Source organism: Python bivittatus, unplaced genomic scaffold (assembly GCF_059951505.1).
Source record: "Python bivittatus isolate LINGU-HERP-01145 unplaced genomic scaffold, Pbiv_v1 ctg000220_np1212, whole genome shotgun sequence".
In the NCBI taxonomy this organism is placed as follows: domain Eukaryota; kingdom Metazoa; phylum Chordata; class Lepidosauria; order Squamata; family Pythonidae; genus Python; species Python bivittatus.
In genome coordinates, this window is record NW_028277048.1 from 9,039,354 (window position 1) to 9,056,796 (window position 17,443).

The following is a 17,443-nucleotide window of genomic DNA, read 5'->3' on the forward strand; positions in this document are numbered from 1 at the left end:
AGTGTTTGTCCTGCTTAGGTGCAAGGCCTGCTTCTTTTTGCACTGTGCTTCATACAGCTGCAATTCATGATGCAATGGGAGGAGGGTTATCAGTCATTTTTTTTGCAGAGCCTGGTGCTGATTAGGATTGAGAGACCCAAGGTCTCCCATCAGGTTTCCAGGCCTAAGGGAGAAGTAGACCTGGGTCTCCCTGCTCATAGTCCAGCAGCTTAATCACTATACTATCCTGGCTCTCAATTTATGCCAGGAGTTAACCAATGGAAGTGTGTCCCAGGTGTTCAAAATAGCACTTCTCAACCATGAGGTGCCTGGAAAGCAGGCTAATCTGAGGTTAGAGATATGGCCTGTTCTCAGTGAGGTTGGACTTCCTTTGTAGTCTGGTATGCTCTTAGACTCAGCATTGTTCCTGATTGGTCAAACAGTAGCTGTGGCCACCAGTATCTTTGCATGGCTTTGTTTGGTACACCCGTTGTACTCTCTCTGGAGAAACAAATCAAACCACTGTCACATATGCATTGATAATAGATTATCGTAACATGCATACTTTGCACAAAATTTTCACTGCAAAATAACTGAAAACTTCAGCTTCCAAATGCAGACACCAAAAATGTGAAGAATACAGATCATTGAAGGTATAATGTCAAACCAACTAGACATCTCAGTAGTTCAGGCTGTTTCACAGACTCACTGTGGGACTGGGTGCAAATCCTAGACACACGAATAATTTATCTTCCCCCTTAACCAAAATGCTCAGGCTGACCTTGAGACAGGGAGTGAAATCTGGGAGGTGTTCAGGACTGGAGTGAAGAAATGGTTATAGTAATAGAGGACTGTAATTATCCTCAGACAGTCTGGATAAATGCATATTCTGATCTCAGAAAAGAGGTGAACCAGCTCATAACCAACTACATAGATAAAAGTTTTACCATTTTAATAATAAATGGAGGTTGCTGCATTGTGAGGGATATGAATCTTGTATGGTGTAATGCCTTCAGGGTCATCTCCTTCCAACAGAATCCAGCTACACAACCAGGAGGGAATGCTTGGGTTCCCCCCATTTGGGGCAGGTAGGTGTGTACCCAGATACAGGCCTTCTCAATGGCTGGCCTGTTTTCATGGAACAATCTTTTGCAGAAGCCCAGTCTGCCCCTATTCTGCTGTCATTCAAGAAGACTTTTATTTCATAGGGCCTTTGGAGTCTAAGTGGCTGCTCCAATTCTGTAACCGGGAAAGGGAAGGGGAATTTTATTTTCCTGTGTTTTTAAAATCCCACACCAACACATCTGATTCTCAAAGAAGACAGTTCTCAAAAATCAGCAGAGTGGCAAAAAGGATGTTGAAAGAAGAAAAAGAAAAGATGAAAAAATTCTCTAAAATGTTTGGGAGTTAAATAAAAGAAACTTGCTAGAATATAGACCTTAGATCAGCAAGAGAAAAGAATGGGAAGGCTTACCTAAATGAGAAGAATGTAAAGGAATACAATCCCATGCAAAAGAAATGCAATTTCATAAGATTTAAAATAAAACTATGATATTAAGACAAATAATTGAATATAACTAAATTAGAAGCAGAAAATCTGGTAGGGCAATGGTTGGAACACAGAAATGATAAGAATTAGGACACTGCAGAGAAGATTTATGAAGAATTGAGACCTTTCTTCATGACATAAAATATAAGAGAGAGCTTTATGTCTGAACTTAAATCTTCAGGAAAAGACTTCAAGGCAGTACAACAAATGATGGTAACTGGAAATGCAGTTCTAGGCACTGACAAATTGAAAACAGGCAAATTGCTTGATCAAGACTCTGTTCATTGGTTAAGAAATGTAAGATTGCTCTTTCTGGAAGGGCAGGAAAGAGATCGATGTAATGCTATTTAAAAAGAAAATGATCAGAAGTTGAGGGAAGGGATCCCAATCAGAAGGTCAGCCTGAGCATTTTGGTTAAGGGGGAAGATAAATTATTCGTGTGTCTAGGATTTGCACCCAGTCCCACAGTGAGTCTGTGAAACAGCCTGAACTACTGAGATGTCTAGCTGATGTTCAGCTTAACATCTCGTGTTGGCAAACTGATGGAATGTATTATTAAGAGCCAGACTATCACACACAGCAGACAGGCCTTGCGGAAGAAAAATCAACTTGGCTTCTACATACATCATTAATCTTGAGTTCTTGGAGAATATCAAAGATAGGGACAGAGGTGATCTAATAGATGATATTTATTTTGTGAAGGCTTTGGACTAAATTATGGAATTTGCTGCCCCAAGACGATTTTGAAAGAAAAGTAAGCACATTGATGGAGGATACAGCTATCAATGATCACTACTGATAGTAACAATAGCTCAGAGGCAGTATCAGTGGCAGTCTGCCTTTCATGAGCAAAAAACAGCATTTGCCCCACCTGCTTGCTTCTGGGCTTCTTATCAGAATCCAGTTGGCCACCGTAGGCACAGAATACTGGACTGGATAGGCCTTTAATCTGAGCTTGCAGGACTCTTCTGATTTCTTGCATTTCATGTTGTTTCATGAGTTAATGAAGAAAGTTATTGCTGTGCTGTTTTCTGACATCTGTTCCAGGTTATTTTATGTCCCCATCTGTATTTACCTATTTCCTATATTTATTATATTTGTGCCATTTGTGAAGGCTTTTTAAAATTGCATATTAACAGATCAATAAATCTCCAAGTTGCGTCCATCTTCCCCTCAGCCCCCTGCCCTCTGTGTTTTTTGAGAACTTAAATCACTAAGCAGAGGGGAGGTGTCTTGTTGCTAGCAGACGCTCATATATATTTCAGTATAGGGGCATTAATTCTGCAATCATGCCTACAGTGTTACAGAATTAAATTCTCCTGAGTTCAATGGAGTTTCATGCAGGTTTCCGCAAGGAATGGGCAACTTGTGGCCCTTAACCTACTTCTATGCAGCTCATGGGCTAATTCCAACAAGCAATGACTCTGGATCTTGGCCTGTCCCTTGAAGTCTATCTCATGGAGGAATGAGTGGAAAAGTTAAGAGAGAGAAAGAGAGAGAGGAAAAAGGGGAAGAGGAGAAAGTAAAAAAGAGAAACCACAGGAAAAAGAGGGGGTCAAATGAAGAGAAAGTATAGGTCTCCCCTCTTCCACCAAATATTTTGGCCCTACAGGTAGTCCCCAGGTTAAGAATGCCCAGGTTACAGATGACCCATAGTTAAGAACAGAGCCTATTGTAGCAAAATTCGAGTTAAATACACAATGGTTCAAGTTAATTACACAATACTACTTTTACAGTATTATACAATAATACTGTTCTGGCTTACATACAAGTTCAATTTAAGGACAGACCTTGGAAACGGAACTTGTTCTTAAACTGGGGACTACCTGTACTCAGGTATTAGCATGAGGATCCCAACAGATTTTTCTCCAGGTCAGATGAATTCTTAACAAAGAAAAAAATTGCTCAGGCCTGGATTATAGATTGCAATCTAAGGCACAAATGCACTACGCACCTGTGAGTTCAGATGCTAGTAGAGACTTGAGGTGTTTAGGGATGAGGTTTTTATTATGCAATTGCCCTTTCCTGGCATGGGGAGGTGTCCCCATTTTCCAGCAGTCACCCTTCAGTGGTTCCCCAGAACTTCTGTACCCTAGAGTCCAACCTTCTTCCAAGATGTTGGCCACACTAATTGCACTGGTGTGCGTTCCAAAAATTAGACAGTGGGCAGATGAGCAAACTAACTAGATTTTGTTTTTAATTTAAATAAAGTTACATTTAAATAAGTATAGTTGACATTATTCCCCATGCATGTAATGATTTCTCCCTTATGTTATATTAATGATATCAATAGGTAGCAACTTTTTGAGAACCTTGGGAGTTGCACCTAAGGCTTCTGGAGACCATTTGCAGCTCCAGGACTTCAAGTTCTGCACCATTGCTTTAGGAATTGCCCATCTGGAGGAACTCCCTTCAGCAGTAATGGTTCTGGAAAGCTGTTCTGTAGTCACTGCAAATTCTTCCAATAAGAGAGTTATTAAAAGCATGTTTCAACTTTTGCTGAGTAGCTCTAGGACAAGACAAGAGTGTTCAATTTTTTCTGCAATAGTAGGCATGTTTGCTGACATCCAACATAGCCCCAGCAGTGAAAATGTCCCAGAATTTCTATTCCCCCCCAACAGTGATACATCAAACCAACTCTGTCACAAACATTGGAGACATCGCCTTATCTTTCAGCCACACCAGTTGTTATCAGCAAGAATGAAATTTCCTTTTGAATATTTCATTTTAGCCAAAATTACAGTTGTTGCCCTACCCATAAGTCAACATGCTGTTTCTCATCTACACAGGGAAAGAGAAGAAGGGATGTGGGTCCCAGAGTTGATTACAGCATTTTATCACCACCAACCCCAGCTTCAGATAATTATCTCTAGGATATTTGTTATTGGGGTGCTTGGGTAACTGAAGCAGCAATGTTAATCCACCTTGAAACAGATCAGATGCTCCTAGAGTGAGGCCAGCTTGCCTTTCAACTCATTGCTTCCCCCATCAGAAACTTTGCAAGACGACTCAGCCTTTGAAAGAATCCAGGGATTTGACCGCCAATGCTGAAGGTAAATCAACAGCTTGGAAAGAGGATGTGGAAATGTTGGGCATGGATGTCATTCTCTCCAAACAGTTCTGGCAGGATTCTGATGAATTCCCAGCTCTGAACCAGGATGGAAAGTAGAGTGGAGGAGTGAACCAGTTCAAAAGACAGGCAGGGAACCTATTTCCTGAACTTTGCATGGATTTTACCAGGACAAAAACTAAATCAGACTCAAATGTTTTTGGGATCATAAGGAAGTTGGTGAGGAGGCTATATGGAGAGAGATAGGAACACTAATAAGCATGCATTTCCCCCTTTCATTGCATTCCAGTTCTGCATATACAGTATATCAAGCCAAATTTTCATTGCCAATCTATGCCTTCATCTTTATTGTTCATCCACGCAGTTTCCTTGTTACATTTCTCAGTATACCTTTATGCTACCATTCTTTTCTCTTCTTCCCCTTATTCCACACTCTTTCTTAAGTAGTGTTTTCTTCCCCAATTTCACGTTATCAGTCTTTCCCAGTAGTGATCCTTAGCAGCACCGGGTCCTTGCTGTGATGACGGAGAACAAATTGTCATTACAAGGATTGCTTCTCTTGACTCCTTTGCTCTCCTTTCTGTTTTTGTGGCTGTCAGGTACTTTATAGTACAGAAGACTGTGGGAAATCCTGGCCGATGGACAAGAAAAAACCAGTGTCACGAGGACACAGGATAAGATGGAAGTGGCCAGGACATTCTAGTGCCAATAACTAGAGATTAGAGCTCTGAAGAATTCTCTTTAGAAATATAATTCTTTCTATCCTGAAAGCTTGTGTGGGTAGCAACTATGTCCATATTTGGAGGAATATAGTTGCAAAGAACATGAGCTTGAAAGTTCCCAGTTCCAAATTGCCTTTGAAAGTAATTTACTGGGTGGGGGAGAGGGGTCTACTTTTTCTTAGCCCACACACCCAGCACAACATGGGAATAATAATACTGGCCTACATTGTGAGATCATTGTAAGGAGAGAGTGGTGTGAGAACTGTGATTATATCTTGCTAATACAGCAAGGGTTCTGTGGCTCCATAAAAATTCAGATTAATTATAACATAACCAAATCTGTTTAGCATAAAGGAAAGCACAGGCAGAGGGTCCCCGTGGCAATGAGCTTCCCTTTCTGCATTCTTCAGTTGCAGAAGTTTGAGGCATTTTTTTTTCTCCTGGGGAGATATTCAGTTAAAAGCAAGCAGATCTGCTTACATATCCATGAGTGCAGACATGGGATATTACGTCCATTTTATAGAAAAGGAATCAAGGCCAAGATTGAGTTTAAATCATGGCTTGAAGCCAGGTTCCCTGTCTCTAAGGCCCATGCATGAGATTGCACAGCTCCAATCTCACGTTAAGTGCTTGGTCCATTTTTCCCCAAGACGCCGAACAGACCAGTTACATGGTGCTAACGCTCAGGTACCTTCGGAGACAACATCTACCTGATCACTTGCTTTTAAAATGGATGCAAAATCTTCCTTGGCTGAAAAGCAAGGGCACAGAATTGAAATGTAGGAGGGGGCTTCATGTGAAAATGAAGTTTCTCAGTGGAGAAGCTGGTTGAATTTATGTACCTGGACCATCTACTACATACTTCCAGTATTGTGTAGGGTAGTGAATGTGATTGATACACACATGGGGCAGAGGGGGGGGTCGGATTTTCTGTTTCATAACATTTTGTTAGCATTCTGCCTCTGCTCCATCCACTATTTCAGCAGCCCCACACTGTCATTTTGTGTGCATTTAAGAAAGGTCAGCTGCCTTCCTTCCATTCTCTACTCAATATGGTTCCTTTATGTCAATCTTTCAATCCAGCATTTCAGGTTTTCTAAACATGACACCACTACTCTTGAGCTGCCTATTCCTCCATTTCCAAATCATAGAAACATAGAGTTGGAAGGGACCTTGGAGGTCTTCTAGTCCAATTCCCTGCCCAAGGCAGGAGTCCTCATACCATCTCGGACAAATGGTTGTCCAATCTTTTCTTGAAAACTTCCAGGAACAGAGCACCCACAACTCCGGGAGGCAAGCTGTTCCACTGCTTAATAGTTCTCACAGTCAGGAAATTCCTCCTTATTTCCAGGTTGGATCTCCCTCTGACAAGCTTCCACCCATTGCTTCTTGTCCTACCCTCAGGTGCTATGGAGAATAAATCGATGCCCTCTTCCCTGTGGCAGCCCTTCAAGTATCGGAAGACTGTTATCATGTCTCCCCTCACTCTTCGTTAAGCTAAACATACCTAGTTCCTAGGATTTAGCCTCCAGATCCCTTATCATCTTTGTTGTTCTCCTTTAATGCATTATTTAAAATAATGCACTCCTTTTGCCATTCTGTTCTCTAGGGTGTTTTTTTTTTAATGTTGTATTTTGCTCTCTTAACAACTTGTTAGCCTCTTTGCTGATCATTCAGTTTAATAGCATTTTTTCTCACACCTGATGTTCTCCACATTGTTTTCATAGTAATTGCACGAGAAAGTTGCACTATGAAAGAATTGCACAAGAAATCTTTTCTCTGATTTTTTTTTTTTTGCTTTGTTTCTAAAAACTGGAATGCAGAACCCTACTTTCCTTTGTAAGAAGAAGAACTCAGAATCCTAACCCACTTTGGAAGAATTCAGAATACCAGCCCACTTTATCTGATCCTTTGTATGTTTATGCAGAAGCAAGTCTCACGGCATTCACCAGGTCCCAGTGCCAAGTATGAACTTTTCCAATCTATCCGTAAAGACTTATTCTCCAAATAGAGAGCCTCATCTTGCCATCTAATGGACAAGAAATTGACAAGCATTGGCTATCTGTTTATCTAAGTATCTATTATATCCTGCTCCGCAAATATCAAACCTATTTTATTTGTATTTTTTATGGAAATCTTTCTGAATCACTGCTAATCTGCCCACAATGTCCCCCCCAAATATACAGCTTTAAAAACAATCTCAGTTCGCTGATACTTTTTTTCACTTGTTCGTATGTATCACAAACTCTAAGACCACTTTATATGTTCCCAGAAGTAAATACCTCCTTCCACTGCAATCACTAACTTTCTCTAACAATTCTGTTATTCCGAATACATTTGGTTGGAACAGTATCCCTCCCTTCACTCTTAGAAGAGGAAGAAGCTGGGCAGGTAAACCACCCATTTTACTGCCTCCAGCAGAGAAGGCATCCAATTTTTCCACTGCCTGTGGCTGTGGAAATGCCATTCATAAAAGCAAGAAGTCTCCAACATGAGAAGTTGCCTGAATCAGCCTGAGAACCTATTTTCTTTATCAAATCCCAATATGCAAAAGAAGAGCTAAGATTGGGTACCTCTACCCATGTGCCAAATGCATTTCCCTTACAGATGACTACAACCAGCCCCAGTAATATATTGCTTTCAGCAACCCAACGTCAGCTAGATAGAGCTTATTTTCAGCACTCTATGCGACCATGGTGCCATTTCTTTTTCCAACTTGCTTTTTTGGTCCAGTTTTTCCTCTAATACCAGTTCCCCTTCATAGCATTTCCAGGCCATGACTCTATCATCAAAACCACAAACATAAAGCAAGGGATATATGTTTCAAGCCACAGCATTTGGGCCGTATAGTGGATCAAACTGACCTGCTGCTGAGGGCAAACCTTCTCTACGTTCTGAACGTCTCTTGGTCCACAGAGGCTGGAGAATAGGAAAAAATTGGGCTGACCCCAGAGAAAGTGTTCCCACTTCTGGCTGCTGATCTGTTCAGCTGAGCCCTCTTAGAAGATCCCAGCCTGTTGATGACAGAGGAGACCGAAGAGAAACAGGGAGGGGACCAAAAAAAAAAAAAAAAGCAAGCAGACACCCAAGTGATGTCTCCGCCTTCTCCAAAGGGCTCTGACAAGGAGGATGAAGAACAGGGAAAAAAATTGTATGTGTGTGTATATGTGGTGGAACACGTATATGGCTTCTATATGAACCCAATGAAATTAACACTTTCCTATTACAATCAATTCAAGGATAAGCTCTGGTGTCTGGAGTTGGAGAGTAAAAATCCAACTTCAGGGAGTCTGTATCAAGGCCTGAAATGGCCGCTGCATTTAGTAGGCTGAGGTCAAGCGTGGAAGACAGAACTCCTAGACCTCATCCAAACTTATGGGGAGAATTTAAGTTTCTGCAAATTAAAAACAAAACAAGGAAGTTAATCATCAAAGTAACATATCTGTTGCGGTCTTATCTCTTACTAGTTGAATCCAGGAATGTAAGATCTTTTGCACAGTCTTTCATGAGGGGAAGGATGTAGCCTCTCTCTCTCTCTTTTTTTTCTTATACTTTTCCAGCTTCATATTACTGTTCTCCAGAGCTTTCATGTAAAGAAGGTTGCATAGAAAGCAGGTGGAAACTTTTGGGTCTGGACACTGAAAAGAATAGAAAGAGCCACAGGAAAGGTAAAAGTGAAAGAGGATAGTTAATTAATGGATTATCAATGGCTGCAGGTCACGAAGCTGTGTGTGACTTCCAGTGGAAGTAGGGTACCAGTTGCTGGGAGACACAAGGAGGAGGATGCTAGAGCTCTCCTGAGTTGCTTGGGGCATCTTGAAGGCATCTGGCTGGCCACTGTGGGAAGTAAGGGCTGGACTAGCTGGTTCTTGGGCTGATCCAGCAGAGCTGTACTTCAAGGCAGAGTTCTGACTTTATTTGTAATTAATCTTGATCAGAAAAGTAGGTCTGAGTGTGACGCTGAAGGAGAGAGATGTAGAACCAATGGCTCTCTAAATTAAAGTCTCAGTTAAAGCATGGGTCCTCCTGCCCTGTGTTTTAGGGTGCCCTGTGTTTTAGGTTTTCCCCAGTGCCTTTTAGAGATGGAATTGTCACTCTTCACAATTCACTTCCCACACCCTTCTCCTTCCCCACCCCCCAGCTTAGAAATTAAATGCCTTTGACGCTAGAGCTCAGGCAAACACCTCTTGACCCAAGGACAGACGCCTAGAAATAGGTGCCTATGAATGCAGAACGGCAGTGCACAATCTCCCCTTCCTCTCCTTGCAACTGTAGGCCTGCCTGTCCAGATAGTGGATTGCGGCAGGTGCTATCAGGTTAAGCTCTGGTGTTGGAAAAGGACAACTGGATTCATTGTGAAGCAACTGGCATGTTTAGTTGACCGATCCATTCTCATTTTAGGAGACAGTAAAGCACAGACCATGATTGCAAGGTAGGAATTCTGACCTGTTATATCATCATTGTCGTCGTCATCATCAATTTTTCTTTGATGCAATGGATTATTATTGTTTTTCTTGTTGTTACTATCATCACTGCAGAGTCTTCCAAAGTAATGATTTTGTTTCAAGGAAGGTTACATTTTCCATGCATTGGAATACTGTATTCATTTGTAATTGGATCAGGGCTTGCGGAAACTACCATGCAAAAGATTAAAATGCATTTGGAAGTAAGATACTGTCCTATGCTATGGAAAAAGCCCCAGGAGGCCTTTACCTTCTTCCAAATCTTGCTTGACTTCGTTTGGAAAACTGTGTCCTAGCACCATAAATATTTCCCCAATTTCCAGGAGCTAAAGATTAACTCCTCTTCCCCAGAATCAAAATTTGTTTGTATAAAGATTTGTATCCTATCTTTTTCATGTTTCAACCTCACTCAGGAGAGTTAAGGCATCATGCCTGGCTGATCTAGTGACTGTGCAGTACATATTCTTCTGCCTTTAATGCAGTATTATAAAATAAGAATACAAATACTACAGAAAATATGTGGCTTGCTTGCACTATAATTTGGAAAGTGGGCTTAGAAGTGGCTTAAGAAGTGGGCCACTTCTCCAGCCCTCACAAGTGGCAACAGGAGGTGGGGACCCAGTAAGGCTGTCTATGTTTCTGAAGGACCCATTTTACTGCAACACCATAGACGACGTGAGGACGGGGGAGCAACCGTATGATTGCTTGTAGCATATAATCTTTTCCATCATTCACTGCAACACTGAGGAGCTCTGGGGCTGCCCCTCTTGAATTGCCTGTTGCAGCCATGTGGGTTGATGAACTGCCAAGCCAGCATAGCTGCTCTTCCTCCTTTTAGCAAGCTCATTTCTGCAAGTCCATTTAAATTGCCACCATTTCACGGGTCTCCTTTGGCCTCTCCTGAGCCAGGGTGCAGAGTGGTGCCTGTGAGCCAGTCCCTTCAATCACCCCCTTGAATTCCCCAGCCGGTGCATCCTGCAGCTTCCAGCTTTCCACAGCTCAGCTCTTGGGGTGGTGCGAAAGCTGCAAGGCACAGCTCTGAGTTAGCACTGCTGGGCAGCTCTGATAAGGCCTTATCAGAAGTCTGAACTGACGGTTTGGGCTCTGAGTGACAGGGCAGAGCTGGGAGGCAAAACATTCATTGGCTGCAAGGGCGACTGCCGGCAAGCAGCTTCTGTGAAGCCCTCAGAGCAGGAAAAACAGTCGCAAACCGTAGCCTACGGTCACGCATCCCGGAAAAGAGCAGAGCCACATCCCAGCTGGGAGAGAGGCCAAAACCCAAAGCCAAATGACTGATTTCCTCAGGGCAAGTCAGTAATCATGCCTTACCTCAGGGACAGAAGCAGGAGCCAAAGTCAAGTTGCTAGTCCTCACCTTTTAAATCAGTCCAAAGTGAAGTGCTTTAGTTCTTTTCATGATTTATATCCCACCTTTCTCATCACTGGGCAATCGTAATATAGTTATGCCCCACAGAACATTGTGCGTATCTATTATCAGGAGGTGTGAAGGAAAGTAGACCTGCCTTTGGGAACAGGGAAGGAATGAGTGAGTCGTTAAGAGAGCACTTTGAGAAAAGATTACTCTGGCCTGAGAAAAAGAAAGCATGAGAAAAAAACTCAGAATAACCCCTCTTTTCGTTTGATAGAAGATGGGGCAGAGAAACTCTGGCTGGCTTCAGGATCCTGGTACTGTACTCTGCAATAATGAAGAGCATTCCTGGAATACTTGCTATGCCTGTTTCTTGACCTGGCCTACCTCAAGGGCTGACAGGAAGTTCGATTAATGTAACCTTTTCAATTCAATTCTTTACGCAAGGCCCTCCTTCTGCCATATTTGTTTCTCCTCTTCTGCCTGCTACAGTCTCATTTCCCATCCCCGGGATTCTTTATTATTTAATACCTTTCCTGAAGCACTCCTAACTTTTCTGTTTAAAAAGGGGACATAAACTACAAACCAGTGACTGTAAAACTCTGCCTACTGAGGATGGCGCCCATTCCAAATACTTTACAAGCAGGAGGGCTAGAAACTTGAAACTCTTGTTCTTTTTGAGAAACTGTTGAAGTTGTGGGACTACAGCTCTCTCTCTCTCTCTCTCTGTCTGTGTGTAAAATGATATTGTGCCAGTCATATGTTCATTCCTGAAAAGAGTGGATGAATGGGTCAGAGTCAGTTTCGCTGTGATGCAAAATTCAAACAAGGTGTTCAAGCAATTCTCTGGATATTGCCTTATCTCTGGAACCACATGAGAAGAGCCTCACCAAGACCACTTCTGCTGCCCTGCTTGCACAACAGGTACTCTCTCATCCTGGAGAATGAGACAGAGAATGCAACCAGGTCCGTAATTAATCCACATTTCAAGGCACTCCATCACCCACAGCACCAGCAATTTCATAAATAATGTCATGATGGATACGATTATATCTTTTATTCAGTCAACGATTTGCACAAAGATATTGCAGGGGGGGTTTTCATTATGCACTTTTTGCTTTACCCCCACGACAGCTGCCCAATGAAATAGGCCAGAATGAGACCGACTGGTCAAAAATCATCCAGTATGTTTCCATGGCCAAGGGTGGACTTAAACCTAGGGCTTCCTAGTCCTGCCTCAGTACTCTAGTTACTACATCATTACAATACAAGCCTCAGAGATCTAGCGATGGCCCCTTCTCTTTAACACAGTGGTAGTCTTGAAATTGGAGAGCCTGTTTGGCATAGTGGTTAAGGCACCAGGCTAGAAACCGGGAGACCGTGAGTTCTAGTCCTGCTTTAGGCACAAAGCCAGCTGGGTGACCTTGAGCCAGTCACACTCTCCCAGCCCTAGGAAGGAGGCAAGGGCAAGCACTTCTGAAATCTTGCCAAGAAAACTGCAGAGACCTGTCCAGGCAGTCACCAGGAGTCAAAAACTGACTCAAAGGCGCGCGCGCACACACACACACACACACACATAAAGTCTTGAAATTAGCTAATCCTAGAATCATGAGGAAGACAGTTCTAAAAGGCTAAATACAGCTTTCTTCAACCTGGGGCCCTTCATCATGGTTGGCTAGCTTAGCTGAAGCCCTGCATTAGTCAAGCCATCTATCCCAGGCTACAAATAGAGCACAGAGCACTAAGAAAGCAGGCTGGCCACATCGCTCTTCAGATAACTCCAAAAACTGAGCTGCTGTGTTCCACAAAGAAGCATCTCAAATCTCTAACCCAGTTAGCATGCTGGATGGGGAATTTTGGGAGTTGAAGTCCACCTATCTTAAAGTTGCTAAGGTTGAGGAACACTCCTCTAACCCATTTGATGGGGAGAAAACATCTTTCTTCCCTGGTGGAGCATCAGACAAAACCTAGCTAGAAAATTGTCGGAAAGAACATCAGATGGTTCCCTAATAATGGCAGTCATAGATCTACTGAAAGAACTTGTTACTGGGGGGAGAGAGGGAGGGAATGGTAGAAACTCAGTCCTGAACATGAAACGCTCTTTTGGAAATTCAAAGGAAACCTTTTACCAAGGCTATCTGGGGACAAAATATTGATTTTGTGGTTCTGATTTCCCTTCCCTATCCTCACCTCAAAACCCCACTTACTTCATGAGAATATCTGGAGATGGAGATTAATGAAGCCTTAGGTTTTTTTTAAAAAAGTGGTGGGGTGGGGTTCTGGCATTGCTAGTCTAGAGCATACAGAGCATGTAATGAATGGAAGGAAACCGGGCTTATATATACCTACCTGTACACTTTGTAGTAAAATGCCAGCTCTGGATGTTCCTGCCATTTCAGCTTCCAAAGAAAAGGCCTTTTCTGTGGTGGCACTTGGCTTGTGTCTCTCTCTCCTCTCAGAGATTCTTAGCTAACACACCTTCATGGATCTTTTGCATTTCCTGTCCCATACAGATGCTTGAAAAACCCTGATTTTTTCTCCCACTTTTGAGAAAATTGCATTCTATATTTTAGTGTGCTGCATAGGAGAGCAAGGAGGGCCAATACAGTGTTGGAGGTCACAGCTGAGAGGACTCACAGCATGTCCTGTAGCGAGCCGGGGGCCCTGAAGAAAACATAGTCTTCTTCACTGATGCCAAAATAATATTCAGCGGCCAGCCAGTAACATCAAGGGAGACTTGACTTGCCCTCTCCTGCTCCTACTTAAATTTCTGAGCCCAGAAAACAACCAAATTCTGCCACCTGCATTCTTGGCTGTTAGAAGCTAACTAGGACCATGCCTCATTAGTACTTTACAGCTCTAGACTTAGATCCACTTGGGGCAGTTGAAAAAAAATCCCAGAAAAATAAAATAATAAACCACCTCCATTTTGTTTTCAAAAAAGCAACAAGAACATGTCCAAATAGTCACCAGGAGTTAAGAACGATCTGAGGAAGACTCTACCTTTATCTACTAGTCCATAGTCTTGTTCTGGGTAATAAATTCTCAGCTGTCTAAGAAAAGATGCCAGGACTGGTCAATGCTGGCTTTGGAGACCAAGAACTATATACAGTTGGCTGAGAATCATGGGAAACATAGCATAATCAAGCAATATATGCAATATACACACCACGGACTGACCAACCCATATTTACTTTGGCATTTCTCCACTCTAGTATGGGAAATACTATTGCCTCAAGAAAAGAATTTGCCCTAGCCCACTGAAGGACAGAAATAATGTGAGGCTCTATATATCTCCTAGGAATGTGATAGCTTCTGCTTGCTTCATTCCCCTTTTTAAGTTATTTTATGACATCCTCCAGTGATTTCATGACAGAAGATACGCTCTTCTTTCCCACCAATCTCTCCATTATTCTGTCAATATGTTAGCCTGAGAGGCAGCACCTGAGGCCAAGTCAATCACTCAGCTCCTTTGAAGGAGTCTGGTAGCCCCTTTTCCAACTAACCAATATTATTAAAAGGCATTAGCTTTCATGAGCTGCAGCTTGCTTCATCAATTACTTCATCAGCATTTGCAGAACATCCTTTCTCCAATATAAGCACTTCTAAATCTGATGTTTTTAACTTCCCTGCAACAAGTGTGTCACTTAGGAGGAGATGAAGAGAGCTGCAGCTCACAAAAGCCCTTTAATAACATGTGTTACCTGGAAAGTAAGTCTGTACTTACCAGACTTCCTGATTTTAGACTAACATGGCTCTCCTCCTACAAGATCAACAGCTCCCATGAATGAACGAGGGTTTGAACCATAATCTCTCTCTGCTCAAACATACCATTCGAGGCCAGCCTTTCACAATCCCACCCAGCTTGACATCTAAGGCTGCTTGAGAGAATGCATGGCACCGCCTTTCCCATGAAATAAGGGTATACAATCTGATGACACAGACAAAGAAAACAGGAGCTACTCCACAAGGATGATAAATGATCAAGTATAAAAATACCCAACTCAAACAGGAGCAGAACTGTTGCCCACTCGCCTCTTTTCTTTCCACAGAACTGATGTGGCCACTAAATTGTAACCTTTTAAAATTCATTTGATTTGTGGGAGACCCACAGCCTCCCCAGTTCAGGCATTTCTTCATCCAAACCTGGTAACTAAAAAAAGCTCCAGGACCAATACTTCCCCACCATCCACAACCTCCCCAATTGCCTTGTTTGACTTTTCAGTGAAGAAACCTTACTCTTAAAGTAAGGGCTTCCATCAGAAGTGCTCAACAGTCAGCATCATGATCTCTTCAGTCAGTTTCTGGAAATGAAGCCATATTGTTTTCCCTTCCAGTCATACTCAGTTTGCTTTATCACTTTAAAGATTTTACAGGGTAAGATGCTATCTTCTATATCAGTGTTCTCAACCTTGGCAAGTTTAAGATGGGTGGACTTCAATTCACAGAATTCTGGGAGTTGAAGTCCACCCATCTTAAACTCGCCAAGGTTGAGAAACACTGTCCTATATGGCCAGTGGCAACATTGGAAAATAGTATTATGAGGGATAGAGGTGTATTTGAGAGTGGGGGGACTATTATGTCTCATATATTAGCCCTCTAAAAGAGAATAATTCACATATTAATACTACATATTAGTATTGGCAGAACATACTTTCTCCTCCTTCTGAGCCTAATGTTTTTAACTTCCCCGGAACAGGTGTTGCTTAGGAGGAGGATATCTATTTTAAATGTCCAGGGGATGATTCAGGAGACCCTGGAGCGTGGAAAGTCCTTTTCCTTCAAATAAAACTAGAGACCTAGCAAGAGAGGTCTCTGCATGCAAAGAGGGGTGCTAGTTTTGAGATGGGGTACCTCCCTCTCCCACACCATTTGGGGATATGGCAAAGTTGAAGCACTAAGTCTCCCAGTTCTGAAACAAGGAATGCCAGGAGAAGAAGCAAAGCTCTTATGCAAAACTGGCCAAAATATAAAGCAAAGAAAAATTCTCCAGGAATGCCTCCTCTTTGCCCTCTAGGCACCCCAGGCTCCACCCATTGGCTGGAAACAAGCAGCTAATCCATGATGCAGCAGGATAGGCAAGTAGAGATAAAGTTATCTCCGCAGGCCAGGCAGTGTGGTAGAAAGGGCTTTGCAAAGGAGCACCAGCCAGGATAATAACCAAGGAGTTCCAACGGAGCCTCAAGATCTTGGGGCCTGCCTGCTTACCCCATCCTGGCCTACTCAACTCCACTCTCAGCAGTGAGAAAGAATGAATTTGCACCATGACCATCCTCATCTTAAAAGAGTCTTCTAATTCCTCACTCAGGCTGTAAACTCTTTTCTGCACAGATGCAATGGGTTGACTCAACTGACATCAATGTTTTTTTTAAAGAGGGGGGAAGGTGCTCCTATTTATGGTTGGGAAAACCTGAAACGCCTCATGATAGTTGCCATAATCTAGCAACAACCACTGCACGTAGCACCAAGACTCAAATGTGTAGCTGGAGTATGCCCAGAGTATCCCCAGTCCCATATTATTTTTTTTATTCAATCAGTCTCATAGCTAAATTGGGGAGAGTATCCTGCAAAAGAGAAGAGAATGCATAGATGGAACGCTTTTACACATGGAGTTCTTTGTAACAATGGAGACCTGCAGAGAATCTGATTATTGTTATTAAAGGTTCTAAGTTCTGAGAGGCCCACAGAAAAAAAGTTCTCACGAAGAGTAGAGTATCTATGATTGTTCTCAGATGTGTGCCCTCACCATAATTCTGATGCTTACTTTCCCCTTCTGTGCTTCCTTTTCTTTTAATATTTTCCTATGTCCCATTCTACAGTCAGACACAATGCCCAGCTGAATTTGTACAGCATCAAGACCTCTGATAAATTATTGCTGCTTTCACCAAATGAAGTTTGTTTGAAACTGTCAAAAATGATTGCTTTCTTAAGATCAAATCATCAAACCGCATGTTTTTGTGTAACTTGCATAATTTGTTTTCTGCCAAAGATGAACTGGCAGATTTTGAAATAATGGTTGGGGAAAGCTAGGTTTTCTCCCCCAGTAAAATTAGCAGGATTGATTCCTCCAATCCCTCTAAGCTTTTCCACATGGAACTGATGAAAGAATAGCAAAAAATTGTTTGGGAGCCATCTTAAAATCCTGGCCTGGTATCTAAAATGTGGGAAACAAAAAAGGTTCAACAGATACGGGGAACCAGGGAAGTGGGGGTCCACTGGTAAATCAATAATGAATGTTTGGTACATGTCTAATTTTTCTAGATCTTGCAAAATAAATAAAAATGCTACCCAA

General features: G+C 42.3%; 1 protein-coding gene across 3 annotated transcripts in view; it reads right to left on the reverse strand.

The window, feature by feature from the left end:
• The window catches only part of GATA1 (GATA binding protein 1), a 36,423-nt gene extending 22,243 nt beyond the window's left edge, over positions 1-14,180 (reverse strand). For 2 of the 3 annotated variants that reach the window (XM_007422212.3, XM_088137820.1), the window contains exon 1: positions 8,185-8,351. The gene's annotated coding sequence lies outside the window, so the exon portion shown is untranslated. Of the gene's footprint in view, positions 1-8,184; positions 8,352-13,500 lie in introns of those variants that run through there. The other variant, XM_025176861.2, reaches the window with a different exon arrangement.
• Between the last annotated feature and the right edge of the window lie 3,263 nt (positions 14,181-17,443).